We start from the raw sequence: 23,237 nt of genomic DNA, 5'->3' as shown, positions 1-23,237 counted from the left end.
CCCAAACCCCATGACTGCCTGTGAACTGACCTGGGGCAGGCTGGTCACCTGGGCAACTCACTGGAGAAGCAAAGGAGACGGGGAGTGGGAGATAGCTGTTTGAGAATGTGAATGATGCAAGGATAATTGCAAATGTCTGCCTCACAGAGGCATTTGCAAACAGGTCTTCCTTTTTTTTTGGTTTTTGTTTTTTGTTTGTTTGCTGAATGTACCAGCTGGCTCATACTATCGTACAAGAAGCATAAAGAAGTGAATTAACAAAATTCACTATCTCTGTTCCCTTTATGGGGCTAACATGTGCCTTCTTGGGGGTTGTTTGCAGTTGTTGGCCTGTCTCCTTCCAATAAAAGTAAGTTTCATGAGGGCAAAGAATTTTGTCAGGTTTTTTTTTAAGTAGGCTCCACGCCCAGTGTGGAGCCCAACACAGGCCTTGAACTCACAACCCTGAGATCAAGACCTGAGCTGAGATCAAGAGTCAGATGCTTAACCAACTGAGTCACCTGGGTGCACCAAGTTTTGTCTGTTTTATTCTCTGATGGATCTGCAGCCCCTAAGTCAGCATCAGCCCACAATAACTATGTACTGAATGAATGAATGGACATTCACACTGTGCTCTGGCTGTTATTCCAGTTGGGTTCCCTGCTCTGAAATCCTGCAGTGTTCCCCCTCCCAGTATAGACCTTAACCATCACCCACTCCATCATGAAGCTAGGTGTGCATACCTTCTCGATATGCTGGACTCCATAAGGAAGGGATTTTTGTCTAATCATCCTTGGGACCCATCATTGTCCTGAGCCCACAAGAGAATTTCTTCACTCAAAAAATACTGGCTGAGTATTGCTAGTTCCAGGTGCTGTGCTAGGCCCTACTGATACCATGTTAAACAAGATCCAATTTCTTACCTCAGGGGTTTCCCATCCAGGGAGGAGGGAGACCTACAGGCAAATAATAATCAAGCCAGTGAGCAGTGCTACTGTGGGGTCTGTACAAAGGACAATAGGAGGGAGCACAATGGAGCACTTCCGTCTGCCTGGGGCCAGGGTGTGGGTGGTTGGAAGGTTGGTGAAGGAAGTCTCCTCAGAGGGGCTGCTGCTTGAGTAGGGAGATGAGGGTTTGTGGGTTGGCAGGCATGGATGTGGAGAGAAAGGGGGAAGGGTGGTGGTGGTGTGAGGAGAAGCGTGTCAGGCAGAGAGAAGAGTGTGACCATGAAAACAAGGAAACGTGAGAAAGTGGAGGGGGTGGTGTGGCTCAGGGCTGAGGTTGTCTGTCATGACATGAAAAATAAATCAACGATTTATTCTAATCAGAACCTGGGACTCGAACTTAACTAGAGCGGCTAAAGGTAGACGGAGTAGAGTCCTTTCTACTTGTGGATGAAGCCCAGTCCCAGGGCGCAGACCCCAATAGGTAAGATTTCCACACTGAAGCCTGGACTCTCCTTTCTTTGTTCTTTGCAATTGTAATGGTGGTTGTGAAGATCTAATTTTTCTCCACTCTAAATCCTGCATCTCTTGTCTGAGACTGATTATATGATTATACCCTTCTTTTAATATTGATCTGGTTTTATGGCACAAGATACTTTCAAATGATAAAACTTGTTTTCTTTGAGAAAAAAGGGTAGGAAAAGAAATTGACTACAGTGTCTGTAGAAGGATGAAGGAAATAAACATTTTGGGATAAACATGGACATTTTAAGTCCCGAACTGTGATCTGTTAGGGACATTTATATCCAAAAGGCAACCCCGTACACAGCAGTGAGCAGAAAATGTCTGGGCCGCAAATACAAAACGCTTCAGGGAAAACATTCTTCTTTTAAAATAATCAAATTCAAAAGAAAGAGAATTGAAGCTAAATCCCATCCTTAATTTGTGCTAGAAACCATGTGGCCAAAGTGTACAATTTATAAACGAAATTATCCTTGGCTTCTTCGACCATCATGACTGGCTTCCTCAATGAAAGGAGGAAGTAGAGGAAGAGCCATTTCCTCAGAATGTATCTTCTCTCTGAGTGAGGCTCCTGTTTGATTGGTTTTGCTCTGTTTTTCCTGTGGGCAGAAATGGAGAAGAGGTTACAGGATGGACCAGTCAGGGCAGAGCCCCCAGACTCCTTCCTCTTTAAACAGAAAAGAAAATAAGTAGAATGTATTTTGACATTTTGTTTTAAATTTTCTAACTTGGCTCGAGTCATTTACCTTTCTTCACAACGGTACCTACACCAGAGAAACACATATGCTGTATTTCTTGTCAGAGAGGAAAAAAAAAATCTTCAAATGCTTGACAATGTAGTGGGCCAGAAGTACATGGACATATGTGGTAGGAACTGAAAGGCTCCATGAAACTTCCTCTATAATCATGATACAAATAGTTTCCATTATTCTGCCATTGTGCCTAGAATTCCTGTGTGACTCATGTCTTTAGGGAAAGATATGTCAACATTTCAGATTATTCTGATCCAAAGGTGATACCCAACTCAGTTGTTAGCTGCTGGATAGCAGAGCTCTCTTATGCTTCCAAGTATGCCCACTTGGCTTAAGTACAATCTATACACATGGTAGGTGTTTAATAAGTATATGTGGAGAGCCAAAACTAAGTATTGTCAACCATTAGCATCATAATAGGATGGTTCACTTATAAAATTATTCTCCAACTAAGAACACTGAAATCTATGCTTATTCAGAAGAAGGAAAGTTAGGTTGGTTTGGGTGCTTTAGCAGACCTGGAGCAGGAGAGGGTGCAATGAGATGCTTGGGACCCAGGGCACTAGATTTGTATTTGAAACATAATGTCAACCACATAAGTAATTAAAAAATTTCTAGTAGCCACATTGAAAAAGGTAAAAGAAACAGGTAAAATTAATTTTAATATATTTAACCCAATATATTAAAAAGTATCATTTAAATAAGTAATCAAAATGAGAATTCTTAGTGAGATATTTTACATTTTTTTCATACTAAGTCTTCAAAATCCAGTGTGTATTCTAATCTGAGAGCAAATCTCAATTCAGAGGAGCTACATTTCAAGTGTCCAATAGCCACATGTGGCTACCATATTGGACAGCACAGATCTAGAAGGCCAGTTGGCATGGAAGGAGGGAAAGACAGAGGGAAGGAACAAGGGAGGGGCACTGCAGTGGGGGAGCCATAGGGAGCCAAGGGCCAGAAGAAAGTGGCTGGGAACAGGGACTGGGGAGAGGAGCTGGAAAGCAGGAAGGCACTGAGACAAAATGTGCTTCCTAAGTTTGCTGGGCCCTTTTCAGTATGATGGCTGGAGCTGCGCTGCTCAGGCACACTTGGCTCAGCCTGGGTTGGAAGGATTTTCAGGGCTGTGTGTAGGTACGGTTCCTTCAGGTATTGTTCCTTTGGTGTCTCTGAAATGAATTCATCTATCCCAAAGTCTCTTAGTTTAATAAGTCTAAGGAGTTTTTAGAACACCAACATTTATCACTTTCTTCTAGAGAAATGGCCATTTTCTAGAAGAACATATTGAAATTACCATCGTCCAGCACAGGTATCCCTGGCTAGATGATATCTTCACAACTCTGTATTTGATGTCATGGAGAGCATAGAAGAGACTGTGAGAAACAGGGCAGAGAAATTTTCAGTCACTTTTACCAGCATGCCATCCAGTCCATCCAGGGCACTCTTCCGTGACCCACAACCCATGAACTGAAACTCAGTTTGGAGGCATCTTCCATAAAGAGGTTACATATGGCATTAATTCACCATACTTGGGATGGCTGGGTGGGAGTGAAATCCACACAGAAATGCCATTTGCTTCCTTAGAGACTGGATATTGAAATGTTCCTCTTTCTTGTCAAATTTAGAAATTTATAGCAGTGGCAGCCCCAGGCACCTAATTCAAGATGTATCTCTCTCCCAGGAAATCAATTAAAACTTAAAATTTTAGGATTGTTTTTTCTACTATAACTCATTTACATTTGGTCTTGGGAGTTCCTCATGCTGAGAGCTGAGAGGTCAAAGATTTCTGGATCTTTCCAGCATGCACTGTTCTAAAAGAAGTTTTCCATCTTTGCTCCCATGAGTGGAATAAACCAACCTAGGAGGTATAGTTCCATTAGACCAATAACCTGAGGCTGCGCTTCATCTATTTTTTGTCCTGCTTTGCTTCTTTTTAAAAGGTGTCCTCTTCACTGGGTCTTTCCATGGATTTTTTGGGCACGTTCTTTCCCATCACAGGTATTATCTGCATCTTCACTTGCAATAATGGTTCCACCTAGAAACCCACCCAGTAATTCTTTTAAGTATTTTAGATGGATCTCCCCCTCTCAAATCTGTCCAAAATTTCTGTAACTATCTGGCAGATTGGCCACAGTCTCCTGCCTGTGGTTTCTTCAGTTGCTCTTATTAGGGACTCTCTTCCTAGAGCTGGAAGAGGATGGCTTTCAATGTTTTCCTAAACTTGAAACCCCTTAGCAGGTGTGGGGAGGGGAGGGGTCATTCCAGCTGACTCTTCTTCCTAATCTTTTCTTTGGGAGCAGCTAGATCTGGCTGTGTCTTTCTATTCCCTTTATATCCATCTACCTTGTCTCTAAAACCCCAAATGTTTTCCTAAGGAAAGATTTCTTTTCCTCCTGCTTAAGCAGCCCATCTGCTTTCATTTGTCTTTCATTCTCTCTTTGTTTCTATTTAGATAATAGGACCAAAGCATATTTTGACAACCAATCCAGTTCCTCCTTGAGTTTCTGAGCAAACTTGCTTCCAGATATACTGTTTCAAGACTAGGCCTCTTAAATTGTCTTCTTAACTTTTGGGTTGATAATAATTTCACTGAGCATTTTGGTGGTGTGGGGGTGGATTGTTTTATTTTGTTTTAATCTAAACCCAGGAAGATGGAAGATTCTTATGAAACAATGGCTTCTATTCTTCTTGATATATTCATTACTGAAATCTACCACCCTTTGGGAGTGTCACCAATGTTAGCAACCTTGAAATATAAAGTGAGGGCCAGAATTTATGTAATTAACAAACTCAGGACAAACCGGAGCCTAAGAGCTCTACTACCATTATTTCATTTAATTTCCACCATAGCCACTGAGGTAGGTATTAATAACATCTACAGTTTACAGAGAAGCAAAGTAAGAATTGGAAAGGTTAAGCAATTAATCCATGTTATACAAGGAGTAGGAGGGGGAACTAGGATTAAAATCCAGATCTGATTCTGAAGGCAGTACTCTCATCATTTGCCCACTAAAAGGTGGGTTACTGTCCATCCCTGTCTTTTCATTTAAATCCATATTCTCTGGACACGAATCTCATGAAATTGTTGGCTTCCCTTTCCCGTGATGCTTCCAGAATGTGTCTCCTTGCAAATGATGAAGTGGAAATGGGTAAGAGTGAATGGATGAATAGGGAGTTCCAGATGGAGGTGAGAAATGCTGAAATGATGGGTCGTATCCGTAAATCAGCAGGTGTCCACGGCTCTTGGTGACAGACACCCATTTGCCTCACAGCCAAACTGTCTGCTTTGCCTTTGCTGAGCTGCAGTGGCAGTCAAACTGTCTACTACTGAATCAGTGACCCAACGAGAGGGGCTGAAATGATTAAATCAAGCCAAATAAAAATCAAACCCTGGGCTTTGATGCAGTGGAAGAAGAAGAGATGTCACATGCCTCTTTTTGAATATTTCAGAGATTATCATTGCCTGGGAATGGAATTCCAATGACTAGAAAGGCGGAGGGATGATTGCCTTAATGCATTGCCCGTTAATCCTGTTCATCCTTTTGCCAAAGAGTTAATGAAGCTAAGGCAGAAGGAATTGTTATTGAACAACCCAACATCTACTATTTAAGCTAAAAGTAAAGCAGAAAAGGAAGGTCCCCAAAGTCATAAAGGATAATAGTTTAAGCTAGAGAGGGAAATCTAAGGCAGGTTGCTGTAAACCTTGATTTTCAACCCTGTTCCTGATGCCGATGGGCCTGTGGATCTTTGGAAATTTATTACTTTTTCATGCAAATTTGAGCTAAGCAAATTTGAAATCGTGTAATATGAAAATAATAATAAAGCCTCCCTTTAGACTCAACATTTGGAATAATATAAATTCCCCTTATTTGTCATGTTCCCAGCAGGAAATAGATGGTACACTTAAATTAGATGAAAGGAGGTGTGGGCAGGGTGTAGGAAAACTGCCAGGAGTAGTACAATCCCTGATCTAGACCTACAGGGACAAAGGGGGTGAGCGGTTCCTGAACCCTCGGGAGGACAGCTGTATGGGGAGAGCCACCGGACAGCAACTTGGGCCTTCAGGAGAGGGACACAGCTGACCAGTGGTAGCCCAGCCGAGTGGGATCCGTAGGAATCGATATCCTAACCTCTCTCCTCCATTTCCCTGATTTCTTGCAGGTGCTGCCTATTGAGAGAAACTGGCTGGAAGCCAGAAGGCAAGGAGACTTGTTGATGTCGTATATATAGATTGACTTCCTGTGGGGAGCAGGGTGAAGGACCTGGAGGACCCCCCACACTAAACCGAAAACTGAGCCAAGAATCCTATCATTTCAAACCAGCAGTAGGGCCCATTGTAAATGGGGTTTCTATTATTGTCCATGGCAGTGCCACTCCAGCTGGTAAACAGCACTCACACCCCTCCTCCCCCAAACTCTCTATCCACGGGCAGGATGGAAATGTACCAACTTTGAATTATGAGATGCTTTGAGGGAACATGCCTTCCATTGAATTCAACCTCCCCAATGCACCTTCTTCTCCAAAACACCATGTTGGTTTGGAGTCTTCCTATAAGAGATTTTAAGCTGCACTAAAGAATTCTGGCTCACCTCTCTTTATGCTGCTTCTGTGTTCTTGAGATGCCACAAAGTTAAGATTTTTTTAAATACAATTCTCATTTTATTTGGAGGCATGGGACATTATCAGTGCTGTGCAGCCTTCCTTTCTCTTACACTAGAATTGATTGGTACTCCAAGAAATTAATTTTGAACAGAATTAATAGCTGTGTTTCCCTTGGCACAATGGTTGCAGAAATTCTGGCTGCTAGACTATAAACTCCCTGAGGGCAGGGGTTATGTCTCATTCAAACACTTATCCCCAGCTTCTGGCATAATGCATGGTTCTTAGAAAGTACTCAATAAATATTTCTTGAATAAGTGAACAAAGCTTTTAAAATTATGCATAATCCATAACCAAATCATACCTACTTCTAACCATATTCCCTAAGTCTGTATTATTAAAAGATTTCAGAATCACTATAAATGATATTGGGAAGGTTGAATGGCTCCCACCTCCACTGGAATGCTGGGAACACCACAAACTAAGAATTAGTATCCAAGATTAGTCCTTGTGTATGATTCCATTATCTTAAGAGTTCTTCAAAATGCAATTATTGCCAATTAAAAATTTTCCCTAAGACCCAAAGAAAGTCATTTATCCTTTCAGATCCCCGTGAATGCAGAAAACTTGGTATCTCGACCAAACCAAGTGTAAGAGTTGCCATGGGGCCCATTTCGTTTAGTCATCTGCTTTACTTTAAAAATGACAAGGCTGCACCTTATAGCCATCAAGGTTCAGCCCCAAGTGGGTTGGAAGGAGCCTGTGATTCTCTCTAGGGCAGCGGGATTCACCTTCTATCACCTGCCACAAGACAAGGACGAGGTGGGAGGGGCTAAAGGATTGAGAAAAGCTTTACCCTGTGATACTGTTCTTTGCTTACAAAGCCTGCATTCTGGCATCTCTTAATGATGGCTCAATTTGGGGGTATTTTTAATCCAGGAGATTAAACCAAGCCATCCATTAAGAAGTTAATCCATGCATTTGATTTCCATTAAGAGGAAGAAGAACAGATTTTTTTCTCTCTCTTCTTCTTGTCCTAATTTCCCCTTTACTTAAACTTCCTCTCCTCTGTTCAGTGATGTCATTGCAGCTTTTAGTCTCTGGCCCGGGGGTGTGGGTGTTAGCTGCTCTCTTGGCAGCCACTGCTGACTCATCGTGGTGAATCATCTGCCTGGGCCTCCGGCCTGGGAGAGAGTGATGTCTCTGTACACCCTCCTCCTCCCCCTGCCTGGCCTCCCCTTTAATACGCTGCGTGTTTGAAACGGGCGTGTTCAGCTGAGGCTGCCCAGGAGCCTGGGAACTCACTAAGCTCCCCAAATGCCAGGTGGATCCTGGGCAGGGAGCCCTGGGGTTCTCACCAGTGCAGGGCTGAACTCCTTCACCCTGCTCATCACGAGGCCATTTATAGACTCAGACAGCTAGGAGGTGACCAAAATGACACATCCGATGCAGCCAGACATCCAGCAGTCAAGCTTCCCAGCCCTGCTCAGCCTCTGCTTTGAGGTCAATTATAAACTATCATTTTTGTAAGGATGCTCTTAGTTCAACGGTTGCATAATCCATGGCTCTGTTTCTCAGCAATGATAATTCAGAGCCTCCCGGACAGCAGAAATCCCCGGTTTAATCTTTTTTTTCCTCCCTTTCCATTTCTTCTTCAACTGCTTCTCCACCTCGCTCCTAACTCAACAGTTTCCAGCTGTGTATTGCTTGGCTCTGTTTCCACCCCAGATTTTTCTATAACGTGCAGCTGGACTCCTTCCAGGTCCCAGATGTGCTATTTATTTATGCTGAAGCATCTGGGCCTCAACACAGTCCTGTCACTGCAACGTGGCAAACTTGCAAAAAAAATTCGACTGGCAGCTAGCTGGCAGGCTGCACCATCCTGACAAACCAGGGAGGCATTTCAAAGGAGTACGAGGTGAGGCCAAAGCAAGCGGCGTGAGTGGGGAAGGCAATCCAGGTGAAACCAGAGGCTCACACTCTCCCACGCTGTGGCTTTTAGATGAGTCTAGTAACACTGGAAGATGAGGGTTTGATTCATTTCAAAGCACCATGGTGCTGCAGCACAATCCAAATTACTCATTCTCCTCCATAAGTGAACTGGAAGCGAGGTTACCCAGTGAAAGCAAACGGCTGTCACCCCTAAGTGATGGGGCTGTGAGCACCAAAGATGACAGTCCAGAGTTGGGGGTTATGGAGCTGTCGGGGAGGGACACTGGACTGGGAGCCAGAGTCCTGGTTCTGGTTCCAACTTTCCCCTGCTTCTTTTCATGGCCCTAGGCAAGCCTTTTCATCTGGGATCCTATGCCCTCTTCCATGACATTAAAAGATGGGGTAAATTGTGAGGTTTCAAGTTTTTGTTTTTTTTTTTTTAGTTCAAACTAAATCTTAAGTGGAAGTCTTTTATGTATGTGTGTTCAAGATCATGGTGCAAGGAAGCGGTAATAACAGTGTTCTGGGAAACAGCATGACTGGCAGCTCATCCAGGGCACACTGGGTCCCACAGAGCTCAGGGCGGATGTCAGAGGTGCCTCTCTACCACTCAAGCACCCGCACCTTGAGAGTCCTGTGGCTTAGCCACATGGCTTCCCCTCTCAGTGGCACAGAGAACAAGCCCCTCTATTGAGGCTCTCTCTTCCTTACTCTTCCCTGGCCCAGTCTAACTCCCTCCACCCTCTCCTCCTTTCTAGTACCCTCTTCTCCTTAGTTTCCTGCCGGGATGCCAGGCATTCAGCTCCATCCTCTCTGAAGGGGCCACGTAGAGTAGGCATGGGACAGAACTATTTATAACCTCACGTGAAACAAACCCTTGGCATACGGATCTTCCGGACTACTGAATGGAGCCTCTCTTAGCAGATTTTCTGTGTATTGTATCAAAAGAACTCTCCTCTCTCTTCTTCCACCTTGAGTCTCATTACTGAAAGCCCCATTTCTGCTCCTAGCCCTAGCTTGTGGCAAGCCCAGAGTGTGGTGTGTGTCCCTCTGTCTAGTCATTTCTGAGACAACTTTATTGGACCTTGAGGGCTGCTTAAAGCACAGTCTGAGGACCACTGTATAAAATGTAATTATCACTCCCAATCCTTGAGTCCTAAAGACTCAGAGAAGAGTATTCTTCATCTGGATTAGAATCCTAGGAAGTTTCTGGACTAGAGAGGACTTTTGGAAATCCCCCCACTCTTTCTCATCTGCTGCTTTGAGGGAGGTCTACATCCATCTAGAGTCTTACTAGTTGGGAGAAATTCCCCGAGGAATCATTCATAGCTCCTAGCACCATACAGCTCTCCCCACACAATTTTCTCTCCAGCGGTGCAGTGTGAGATACTCTAAGCATGTGGGTGAAGGAACATTTCAGTATCAGAGAACATCCCTCCATACAGGTGACTTCTTATACGGAGACCCAGGAGTCCAGCTGGCCTAGAGACAAGAGCTGTGCCACTAAGGGAAGTCCCGAGTCATCTTGGTTCTGGGGACAAATGATTTACTTTTCCTCTCATCCTCAATGAATGGTATAGCACCATACTTGAAGCTGTTATACATCATATTATTCTTTCCAAATATTTGCTGCTCTACTTAGTGATAGGTTAAGACCTCCTGGCTACATGCACGTTCAGCTCAGTCACTGATTTGCTTTGGCCAATGAAATGTGAGGAGAAGTGATGCATGTCACCACCAAGATAACACTCAAAGTCCATGTGAAGTTCTACCATCTCACTTTTCTCTCTTCTAACAAAGGGCAGTATCTCAAATAGGGGCTGCTTTTTCAGCCTAAGTCTCAGAATGACAAGGATGTGGAGAGGCAGCAGACCCAAGACAGACATGTGGTAGATGTGGAGTTTGAACAAGAAATAGACCTTTGCTGTTGTAAGCCTCATTCTAGTTGAATTGTTTCTCGTGGGTTAGGGGCCAGAGAGACCTAGCTCTGAATTTCAGCTGTATAACCTAAGACAAATCACTTAACCTCTCAAAACCTCCATTTTCTCATTCATGAAATGGGGACGATAATTTCACTTACCTCACTGGGTTGTTGAAAGGATTAAATACAAAAATACAAGTAAATTGCTTAGCACAGTACCCAGTACTTAGAAAACACTCGATACATGTTACCTATTATTATTATAAAACGTATTTAGGGCACAGGAATAAAAATATGGGTGTATATGAAAGAGATGAACAATTACGAAGCAGGATAATTAGTCATAAATCATCTTTTAACACTTAATTTTTTAAAATAATACTCAGTATTTATGGCTCTATGTAGGAAGAATAATGGTCCCCAACCAGTGTCCAAATCTCAATCCCCAACCTGTCAATATGTTACCCTATATAGCAAAAGGGACTTTGCAAATGTGATTAAGGGAAGGATTTTAGGGATGGCAATTTATCCCAAATAATCCAGGTAGGACTGATGCAATCACAAGGGGCTTTATAAGTAAAAGAGGGAGGCTGATGAGTCAGTGAGAGAAGGAAATGTGAGAAGGGAAGCAGAGTTAGGAGTGTTTTAGTTACTGGCTGGAAGAGCCAAGGAATGCAGACAGCCTCCAGAAGATGGGGAAGCCATTAGGATGGATTCTTTTCTATGGCCTCCATTAGGAACGCAGACCTGGATTTTAGTCCACTGTGACCATTTGGACTTTTGACCTACAGAACTGTAAAATAATAGATTTATGTTTTGTTAAGCCACTAAAAGTATGGTAATTTGTTATAGCATCAATAGGAAACGAAGTCAGGCCCAGTTCCTTTTTCTGTTGTTTCAGCATTGCTGCTTCTTGTCAACAGGTAGTCTCATTTTCCTGAGTCCAATATCGTAAAGGTTTGGGTGGAATTTCTTTAGATGCCAATGCATGCTGACTCATAAATTAGGTCCCATGCCTATGGCCATCCTTTCTTGCCAATTCCCTCTCCCATCTCACATGATCCCACCCTACGAATCCCACATACATAGTTTCAAATCATAAAAGGAATTTTCTATTATAATTTTAAAATGACATGTTATACTTTGTTCACTGTGTGTAGTTTGGGGGGGGTTGCTTGTAATATTTTCCAGTCACTACTAAATGCTAAAATTAAGGCCAGAAGGCCAGATCCTTAGATAAACCTGAATTATGCCAGCATGATTCTTAACATGACTTTTTCCATGACTTTTTCCAGAATTCTCTTCTAGCAGATGAATTCTTTCATCATCAAGAGAATGTCATATAAACTCTCTTGATGAAAGAATTCATTTACTAAAGTAATACATGAGGCATATGGTAGTAATTTTTTTTAACATCATTTGTTGCTGAAATCTCGTTTGATCATAAACAGGGAGAAGTGATTGTTGTTGTTTGTTTCTTTTAGATACTTTTTTTTACTTCCTAAGTTTTTCTTTTTCTTTTTTTAATTCAAGTATAGTTAACATACAGTGTTATATTAGTTTCAGGTGTACAATGTAGTGATTCAACAATTCTAAAGATTACTCAGTGATCATCATGATAAGTGCACTCCTTAATCCCCATCATCTATTTCACCCATCCCCCATCCACCTCCCCTCTGGGAGTCATCATTTTGTTCTCTATAGTTAAGAGTCTGTTTCTTGGTTTCTCTCTTTTTTTTTTTTCCTTTGTTCATTTGTTTCTTAAATTCCACATATAAGTGAAATCATATGGTATTTGTCTTTCTCGGACTTATTTTGCTTAGCATAATACTCTCTAGCTCCATCCATGTTGTTGCAAATGGCAAGTATTCATTCTTTTTTATGGCTGAATAATATTCCATTGTATATATATGCCACATCATCTTCATCCATTCATCCATCAGTGGGCACTTGGGTCACTTCCATAGTTTGCCTATTGTAAATAGTGCTGCAATAAACACAGGGGTGCATGTATCGCTTTGAATTAGTGTTTTTGTATTTTGGGGGTAAATATCCAATAGTGTGATTACTGGATTGTAGGGTAGTGCTATTTTTAATTTTTTAGGAACCTCCATTCTGTTTTCCTTTTTATTGGTTTTAGTGATGGCAGGCAAGAGAGAAGAGGAATATTTGTCATCTCTTTCCCACAGGCACTTTTCAAAAATTTCAGCTCAACCCTCTAGAGTGGGTAGGCTGCGCAGGTGCGTCAGGGGGTCTCCCTTATGCTTGCAAACCTTTTGCAAGAAGCGTGCTCAGTGTACTATCATTTCCAGGACTATCTCTGCTTCAGGGGTTCTTGGTTCCTTCACTGCTCCTGCCTGGGGTGGGAGAATGAGTCACGTGGGAAGTGTAAATTTCCTGATCCCTCCAACTACATTTCATAGCTCTAGCCACAACATGGTAAATATTCTTTCTGTTCTAAATAAAACAATAATTCTGTGCTCAGACTGCTACTTTTTTTTGCTTCTCATTGGCTCCCAATTCACAGAGTCCAGGCTGGGAGTAGACAACTTTTCAAAATCTCCTCAACCACAACATGCTGATTAGTTTTAGTTATTTTCTACTATTAAAATAGGGTTGCAGTATGGAAGGGGTATTCTCTATAAGTCCCAGTGCCAGAAAATAAGCCTTTGAGCTTTCTTGATACCCGGCCTTGTACTTCTAAGTGTCCCCCCATCACTTTAGAGGTCCTAGCTGTGAGTTACTCCCCTCCCCCATCTCCAAACTGCCCTTCTTTCTGATATCTGGTCCTACAGAAGGGTGGTCTGGTTGCTCTCCAATGACCAGCATCTCCCTCTCGGAATGTGTGTAAAATCTTAGTACATACAGTATACTCACTCTCCTCATGTTAGATTTTTTACTATTACATTTCAGCCTGGATTCTGCAGTGGAAACTTACTGCCACATAATTGACTTTCATTCACTATTTTTGTCTAAATAGGGTTATACCCATTTTTAGCTAGATATTATATGAATTAGTATCTGAATCATACCCAAGACCAGATGGAGTTGGCTTTTCCTGGGGAAGATAAAGTGTTAGGTTTTCTTGTTTTAGTTATGAAAATGACAGCTTGAGCAATTCACTGGCTGGTGTCCTAATTGTCTTAATGTGTGAATCAGAGAGGCCATATGGCCCACCTGATCAATTGTGTGGCTATTAAGAAGGGGAGGGGAAAAAAAGGATCCAGAGGGGCATAGTTAGTCACTTAAGTCTACCATTTATGTCAGAAGTCTGTTAGTTGCCCAGGGAAGATTTGTAGATGCAGCTGCCGGGGGAAGCGAGCAACATGGATGTGTCTCTGAGCCGGTCTTGCAAAGCCTTCATGTTGTAGAAAGATGAAAATATTTTGGGAGTCTAAGTTACATGCATTAAGAAATCAGAGGAGCATGGGGTTCTATGCATGAAAAAATAAAGCCAATTAAAAATAATGATCATCCTCTTGGAAGTTCAAATGGGAAAAAAAAATCTTGCTTGATAAGAATCTAACCCCTCACTTGTGTCCATCTTGAGTAGCAGCTGTCCCCTAGTTGCCATCGACTCCTGGCTTGCCTTAACAACACGGGGTAGAGTCCAACCTGGGATCATATGACCGCTCTTTATTTTCAAAAGTTTCTCTTGGGTGACAGCCATGAAAATCTCTCTTCTTTGGAGGGATTCAAATAATTTCCAGACATTCATTCATGATTTCATTTAAAAACTTAGTTTAAAAAAAATAAGGGTGTAGAGTAGGGGTTCAAAAGTGGAATCTACAAGCAGAATTATTTTGTTTGGTTCTCATAGGATCTTTAAGAAATTTCACACACACAAAAAATGCAGATTTCTCCATGGCTACAATCAGCTGGAGTTAAGTGGCCAACTGCCAGCCTGAGAAAGGGCATAACCCATTCTTCAGTTCCCTGTGGACATGCCCTGGGCCTGCTTCATTCTCTTACACCACCTGCCTGGTCCTACACCTGAACCCTGACCGGAATAACCACTTCTCACACTATGAGGAAACTGAGGTACAGAGTCACTCTGAGAGGCAAACACAGCTTACATCCCCAAGGACTCAACTTTGTGTGTGAATGGGAGTGGACGTGAAGCAGGGAAAATCGTTTTTAAAAGTAACTGGAATGGTTTCTCTAAACACACCAATGTGTTGGGGGAGCAAAGGAAGGGAAGTGATGGAGACAGAGAAATCGATGATGAAATGGAAGGGGAGGGCATGGCTCTTGGGAAGGCTTTGTGCCCACTTGGTAGCAGGAGACAGAATGAAATTCACTAGTCCATTCCTCACGTGATGCCACCTCCCACAGACAATACCCAGGCTCTAAGCACCAAGTCAGCTGGAAAAGGCTCAATGCACAGAGGCTGACTTCAGGATGTATGTCCACTTTCTCCTCTAAATTCTACAAACTCTATTTCCTTGGATGAAGCCACTATCGCTTTGGACCTGAACCACCATGGAACTTTTACCAAGTGCCTCTCTGTCCTGCTCGCCAGCCTATGTTTGGTGCTTAGGATATGTCCGTGGTGCTGGATTCAGCATCAGCATGGTACTGGGGCTTTCACTCCTGATACTCCTTTCTGGATTCAGTATTGGGAATACATGTGTTTTCTCTGAGAACCTGTTTTATCGTTTTGTTGCTGTTGCGTGTGTGTGTGTGTTTTAAAACACTGTCAACATTATAAAGGTTATACCACATCTGATTTCTCTCTTTGCACTGGTGGGTTAAAGACCAGAATCAAATCCACGGTCAGCCTCCAGCAAGTACAGGAGACATAGTGGAAAGGGACACATTTGGATACTTCATTCTGTTTTTTTCTTAATTTCCTAGACCTTAATTTTCCTTTGTTCTTTTTTTTGATTATTAATTTTTAAGTGCTTTTTAAAATGTCTTATTGCTATCAGATATTACACAAATACAGAATGAATAACCAAAATGGGCATTCCAGAAGACAAGGAGTATCTTCAGTTAAATTAGCTTGGGTAAAAGGAAATGGAACGACGAAACCCCATGCTTATGGGTGCTAGTTGATTGCAACATATAATTGAACATTTTACCCACACAATGCTTGCCCATTAATTTAAAATTCAATTTAATCTTTGTTCATTTCCCCCAGGCCTTTGATGTAAATTCCTAGCTTCATGAAGATTTATGGCTTGTTTGTTGAAATGGGAAGGGGTCTTCTAATTGGTTTCTTTCACTACCATAGTTACTGGTGTCTGAGATGTGCTGGGTGATATGAGAGGATCCTCTCCCCACCTCCATCCCAGGGACTCTACCTCCATGAAGGCTCTGGTCATCCTCCGTGAAATCCTGGCCTTCTTCAATCTCAGAACCTAGTGTAAACCACGCAGGATCTTAGATTGTATGAAGTGGAGGGAATTCCAGTTTCTGTTTTTCATGTTGCCCTTTGTCAACGACTTTTTTCTGGGATATGCCAAGATTCATATCCAAGTCCTGTTGGGATATTTTCTTCCCAGTTTATCTCCCAAGTGAAAATCTACCAACCTCACTTCCTTTTCTAGAACCTTTCTGTACTATTAATATGTTGTTGGGAAAAAAGAAGGAGTAAGGATGTTAAAAGTGTGTCTGTGTGTATATATAGGAAAGGAGATAATGAAGATTTAAAAAATTATGGGTGTGATATGAACAAAACATTCCTGAGTGCACAAAAAGAGAGAGACTTTGCATCGTACTGTTCTCTGCACTGGACAACATGGGGTGGTGTTGATTGAGGACAACTTGTTTGGGTTTGGTAATTGAGGGTGGTTTGGTACAGGAATGGCTGTGGGGTAATTCCAGGAGAAGGCACTGTGCAGCTTACATACAAGGCAAGTTTGGCGTTTGCAACTCATGGAGCTTCTTTTCTGGTTGGAGACAAAAGCTTGCCTACGTAGCCCAACTAGGGAAAAGTTCAAGTGTGTGATAAATTACTACATCACATATTAAAAGTAATAATTGCAATAAATGGGGTGCACCCACAGTTCTAAATTCAACCCATAACCAATTAATGAGAGACTTTCTTGGAGAGCGCTTAGTTTTGCTTTAGGGGCCCTCCCTAACTTGTAGTGAAAGTGCTCATATTTGGTGATTGGAGTTTCATGGATTTCATAATTTTTATAATCACAACCACGTCTTATGAGGCCTTCTTTTAATACCTTCTGTTATTTTCTAAAACTATCAATGTCACTTATTTTCTAAGGAGTTTTAAAATGCTATCTCTTAAGTTTCTCCAGCTTTGGAGTTGCATGACTAAGCCCATTAGATCCTGGGTCTGGACTAGTTAATACTATTGTATTGAGTATGAATTTTCATGGTTGCAGCAACTTATAAACTTCAGATAACTTAAACATGGCAATTCAAGTGACTTGGTAACTTTACATTTAAAATTTCTGTTTCTTTTATGTAAATACTTAATCATGTAGGACATTCCCTGTTCCTTTTCTCATCTCGCCAGGGCTAAGGCTTCTTCATCCTGTCATCGATGGAGAAGGGTCTGGTGTGAATTTTATCTTCAGTCTTTGCTGGTGTCTGCTGAGGCTTAGCTGGACCTGCCTGGTCTTTGAAATCTGCCTCTACTCCCACTGTGTCCACTGAAGAAGCGTGTCCCTCATGGTCTCTAGTCATCAAATCCTTTACTCTGCACCTTCTTTGCCAACAATAGAAAGTCCATTCAAATTCCCCAAATGCTCTTCACGAAGCTCCACACCTCTCTCTACTAAACACGGGGAAATGTAGGATTGCTCTTGCACTCTATTCTGGGGCTGTGAGAGATTGAGAGTAGGGTGGCTGGAGGGTGGGACAGGTCATTTCAGAAATGCCTTTGGCAATGCTTAACCTTGTGAAAATAAAACGAAACCTTGTGGGGCATCTGGGTAGCTCAGTTGATTAAGCATCTGCCTTAGGCTCAGGTCATGATTCTGGGGTCCTGGGATCATGCCCCGCATGGGGCTCACTGCTCAGCGGGGATCCTGCTTCTCCCTCTCCCTCTGCCCCTCCCTGCTGCTTGTTCTCCCTCTCTCTCATAAATAAATAAAATCTTTTTTTAAAAAAGGAAACCTTGTATAAGATAAAGTCAGGAGGCCAGAAGGGGAGCTCTTACGCCCTACCACTTGTTGACAATTGCAACCCCAACAGGAAGACTCACACCTTGCAAGTCCATACTGCTTTAGCTGCTTTATTACCCAAGCAGGAGGAAGGTTTTCTTCTTGCCCGGCAACAGCCAGCCAATGAGAGACAGTCACAACTCAGCCAGTGAAAAGCCACCATACTTCGAACTCTCAGTTTATTCCAATGGACTTTTGTTTGTAACAGCCTCTCCCAATTCCCCCTTTCCTCTATGGAAGAGCCTTCCTCTCCTTTGTTCTCTGAACTTGCCTATAGATTTGCTGTAGCTTGCACGTTCTGAATTACAATTCTCTGCTATTCCTGAATAAACCCTTTTTTTTTTGCTTGAAAAATAACTGATGATTTTTTTTTTAAAGATTTTATTTATTTATTTGAGAGAGAGAGAATGAGAGACAGAGAGCATGAGAGGGAGGAGGGTCAGAGGGAGAAGCAGACTCCCCGCCAAGCAGGGAGCCCGATGCGGGACTCAATCCCGGGACTCCAGGATCATGACCTGAGCCGAAGGCAGTCGCTTAACCAGCTGAGCCACCCAGGCGCCCCTGACGGTTTTATTTTTAAAGTTAACACTCTGTACAAACTTTTCTACTCTCTTGGCTGCCCTGCGATGAAAGACGTCCTCAGAGGATTTCTTGTCTGGGTTTCAGTTTTCCAATTGGGAGCTAGTCCTCCCCACTCTGAGATGTCTGTCTTTTCCAGGGGGATGGTCTCTCCCAACTCCCCAAGGGTTTTGATCCTTGGAGGGGTAACTGTGAGAATCCTTTTCTCAAGAGGTACTGCACCAGCTTTACACTCTCTAAATGTCCCCCAAGATCCTTAAGCCCAGCTCAGAAAAGGCTCTCACTGCCTCTTTGTGTGGTGGAGATATGCTTTATACATCATCACATGTTTTTCCTCCTTACGTTTTATGTTATAAACTCTATGCACTTAGTGCTCCAGGATTTGCTCTCGAAGTGCCAAAATTCTTTTTTTCTTTTTCAATACCATTGTATCTTCCCCTCTCAAAAGCCTATTTTGAAATTCAAAGTGAAGAATTTGACTTGCTGAATTCAGCTTTTGCTAGGTTCTTCAGTACCTTTCCCTCTCTGGGATAAAAGCCGCTATTAGCTTAAAGATCTAATTTTAATGGTGAAAATGTTGTAGGGTAAAAAGGAAATGCCAAGAAGTAAGAATACATCTGTCAATATTTTAAAATATTTTACAGCTACTTATATGATATGAACTGAATGACTTAGGTGGGTCTAGTATAAAATTTTGCTCTTTGGGGAGGAATTGGAAAGAATCTAGGCACATGTCTAACGATATTAACTTTAAATAGTTTTTGAAATTTACCATAAGAGGCAGATTTTTCTCTCCCTCTTGGCTTTGATAATATTCCCTATGTCACTCCCTTCTCTTCCATGATCCTCCATAACCTGGGAGGGTTAGTTGGCAAAATTCCATACAGTAAGCAAGATTTACTGCCATTTAAGAGCCTCATACTATCTCCTTGGGGAAAGACAAAACCCTGTGGCTAAAAATGTCAAGTCTGGGATCTTAAAGTTCTACCAGAGAAACTGTGGGGAATGTTAGTCTCTTGGTGGGGGAATAGGTTGGATCGCTGGAATGTCTTTTTCCCAGCTAGTTAATTTCTATGATTCAAGGAAAACAGACCTTAAAAGGAATGGAGAAAGTACAATTTTTATGGAACAAAAGGAACATTAGTTACTTTAACATTCTGAAAAGCATTTTTATGAATTTTTAATAAAATTTGCAAATGATGAAATATCATCACATTCAAAAGAATCAATTAAATGCTTATATTATCATGGATTTAAGCCCCTAATTATGGGGAAAAGGTAAAAATTCCCAGATTTCTGAGTTCACGATAGTAAACTTATATTTCTTTCATAATATTCACAGAATGCTCATGACAAATGCTGTGCAAATGGAGATGTTTTATTCCCAACATGGACTGTTGAAATGAAACTCACTTATGTTGAGTATCGCCACACCAGGTATATACCTCATTGAAAAACGATTCCTGATTGATATATATATTATGTTTGCATGTGTAAGAATGTGTATGTATATGCATGCATATGTATAATTTTATATATACATATAATTTTTGAACATTGAAAGGTATTTTACCCACTAGAAAGAGTTTGATATTTCAATCTCTCAAATGATAATTTTATATCATGGAATAGTGGTTAAGAGGATGGGTGCTTGAATCTGATTGCCTGGGCTAAAATAAAACCATTAATTAGCTGTGTGACCTTGGGCATGGTACTGAAATTTTCTGTATAGCAATAACCTCATCTCTAAGATGGGAGCAATAACTGCATCTGCCCCATGAGGTGGTTGTGGGTATTAAGTAAATTAGAACATGGCATTGTATAAAATACAAAATAAATGTGAACTTTCAGTAACATTATTAGTATATGCAAGGCCCATACTAGCTGCTTTGGGGGAGAAAAGAGACACAGTCTTTACCCTTATATGGTTTACTATCTAGTTGGGAACTCAAGCTATAGTCTTATATAAAGTGAAATACTGATATCTGAGAAGAAAATCAACAGTTCAGTTCAGCTGCACAGACCAGCCTCTTAAATATAGAAGCCATATGGGCTGGGTGACCTGGCTCAGGTCACCCTTTTATATCTTTATATAAAATGTTAGTCTCACATTTATTTCCCTTCACCTGATGCTTATCTCTCTGACATGATGAAAACAGGCTCAAGGCACATTGTATAATAAACAACGTTTGCAGTGGCCCAGCCTATATTAATCTTGCAGTGGTTTAACCATGGGTGAGCAGTAAAGGACACGGCTACTGATGCTGGATTAAGGCTCTTGACAACAGAAGTTGGTTGAGCTGTGAGTGCTCTGAAAAGCAGGCCAGCCCACCAATTTCTGCAGTTTGCAGAGGGACAGTGACTGCTTCAGCTGATTTTTAAGTTTTTTCTGATATTTGCAGACAATTCCAGACTGTAATTATCCAGTTTAAGAGGTAATTCTGTACAAGGACTGGCACAAAACTGCCTATCTAATTGCCAGATAAATATTACAGTTAACAACTTCTCTGTGAGATCAAGGACAGGACTACTTCCCATGGTCTGGGATGTTCATGGAAGGCCTTGGGAAGAAGTGGTTATGAAAGGGCCTTCAAAAAGAATTTAAGGTAATCTTTGGATTAATCCCTTTTAAATAAAATATTAATTCCCCTAATTTAATTTTTTATAAAGAGGAATGCCTTTATTTATTAATTAATTTTTAATTTTAAGTAGGTCCCAAGTCCAATGTGGGGCCTGAACTCACGACCCTAAGATCAAGAGTCATATGCTCTACCAGCAAGGCGCACCATCCCCTAACTTAATTTTTAAATTTATCACTCTAGATTTTCCCCTACTTTCTGTCCCTGACTGGTGCTCATATCAAAAGATAATTCTGTGTCTAAGTTACGAGTTTATTAAGTTTTCATATGTTGATCTGAGTATATAACCTTCACCTATAAAACTGCTTCTGAGGGGAAAACAGGGGTATTCTGAATTCCAGACAATCAATTTATAAACCCATTTTTTAAAACTCTACTTGGGTTGGTTCTTTCACTCAACAATTAATGAGTGCTTTTCGTTAGGATAAGACACTGTTGTAGGCCCATATGAACAAAAGAAAGATACCTGCCCTCATGGAGTTGACATTCTGGAGAGGACAGACCGTTAAAAAATATACAGAATCAATAATTGGTAGTGTGTTGGAAGGCAATAAGTGCTAAGGGATAAAGGAGTAGTGCAGGGTAAGAGGGAATGGGATGGGGTGGCAATTTTAAATAGGATGGTCACTGTGAAGGTTACACTTAAGCAAAGTGTGAAGGGAGCCAGCCAAGATGACCAACCCCAAGTAGGGGAAGAGTATTTAAGGCAGAAGGAAGAGCCAGTGCAAAGGCCCTGAAGCAAGAGCTTACCTAATGAGTTTGAAGAATAGCAAAGAGACCAGTATAGTAGGAAGGGGGTGGGAGAGACAAGAGGATGAGGTCAGAGAGGTAAGCTGGGTAGTGGCAAGAGGGAACTTGCTAGATCATATAGAGCCTTGCAGGACTGTAGAGGCTTCGAGAAAGTCAGCAGTCACTTGCACTGGGCTGGCTTAAAGCAAAGCCTGCTTGTATCAAAATAATTTCTCTTTTCCCCAGTGTCCTATACTGCAACTTTAATGTGGATACAAATAAACTGAGATCTTCCTAAAATTCAAATTCTGATTTAGTAGGTCTGGGGCAGGGCCTGAAATTCTCCATTTTTAGCAAGCTTCCAGGTGATGCCAGGCTGCCAGTCTACAGTTACACATTGACAAGTAAGAATAAAGACGTGTTGAGTTCCCAGGGGCTCTGGAACTTACCTCTCCATTAGCTGGGTGCAAGGGCCTTCTTGTTCCTTGTGAGCCTGAAAGGACAACCTCAAAAGGTTTTTGTTCACTTTCCTATTGGTCATGGTCTCACCACTAGACTCACTATTTCAAGGTCCTATCACTTGGCTAGTAAGAGCATGGTCTAGAACACCCTCCGAGAACAAGAGATAGGTTGGCTGGCTGTTGCCATGCAGAGTCTAAGAAGTTTCTAAGGCCTCCTCACTGCCTATGGAGGCTCTGACCACATTCCTATCTTACTCCAGTTACAGAAGTTCTGACTTGTGGCCTTCACTCCTGGTCCTATGCCTTGAGTGAAAGCCCAGCCCTGTAAACTAGGCCTGAGGCAGCCAGAGGATCTGGGTTATGCTCCCAGGTAGCAGAGAGAATGCCCTGCTAATGACTGTTTTACAGGGAAGGCTGGCCTTCTTAAGAGCTAGTGCAGTAATCTGCAGCGGTGCAGGCCTGGGAGGACTAGCCACTTATGAATATAAAGCACGGGTTATGAGTCAAGATAATTGAATTGTGCTTCTAGCCCTTACTGTGTCATCTCAGGAATATTCCTTGGGGTCCTGGAGTCACAGTTTTCTCATCTGGAAAGTGGGAATGACAACAACACTTCCCTCATTTATTGAGAGGATGCATGTAAAGCATGTAGTCAGGCACCTGGTTCATAATGATGCTCACAAAGTACTGGTTATTATTTTTATAATCACTAGTAACATCCCACCACCTATCAGATCGCGTTGTGGCCTGACCCCATGGTACCCACCTTTACATTCTCTGGAGTTCGGGCACCATGGCAAATCCCTCAGCAAAGGCTTTCAAAGAGAAAACAGAGGGGTCAATGGCAGTTTCATCGTGGTAAATGTCACTAGAAGTAATTAAGGAACTGAAGAGGTTTCGTTTATAAAGGAGATGATGGGGGGACGGACGTGATGGCTGTCGTCATGTTTTCTCGTGTGAGAGAAACGAGAGAGTTCCACGAGACCCAGCGGGCACGCTGAGACCAACCGGAAGCAACGAAAGGAAAGCACCCCCGCCTCCAACAGA

At 42.0% G+C, this 23,237-nt stretch overlaps 1 protein-coding gene and 1 long non-coding RNA gene across 2 annotated transcripts in view; both read right to left on the bottom strand.

The window, feature by feature from the left end:
- The window catches only part of LAPTM4B (lysosomal protein transmembrane 4 beta), a 459,101-nt gene that overhangs the window by 316,834 nt on the left and 119,030 nt on the right, over window positions 1-23,237 (bottom strand). The window lies entirely within an intron of this gene.
- On the bottom strand, window positions 1,686-23,157 carry LOC145720943 (uncharacterized). Its single transcript, XR_014144302.1, has 2 exons — window positions 22,957-23,157; window positions 1,686-2,044 (listed from the first exon to the last, which is right to left on the bottom strand). It is a non-coding gene; the product is annotated as an uncharacterized LOC145720943 (long non-coding RNA).

The sequence above is a fragment of the Leptonychotes weddellii genome, chromosome 4, assembly GCF_054177405.1.
Source record: "Leptonychotes weddellii isolate Sample4059 chromosome 4, ASM5417740v2, whole genome shotgun sequence".
In the NCBI taxonomy this organism is placed as follows: domain Eukaryota; kingdom Metazoa; phylum Chordata; class Mammalia; order Carnivora; family Phocidae; genus Leptonychotes; species Leptonychotes weddellii.
This window is presented reverse-complemented; position numbering and strand designations above follow the sequence as displayed.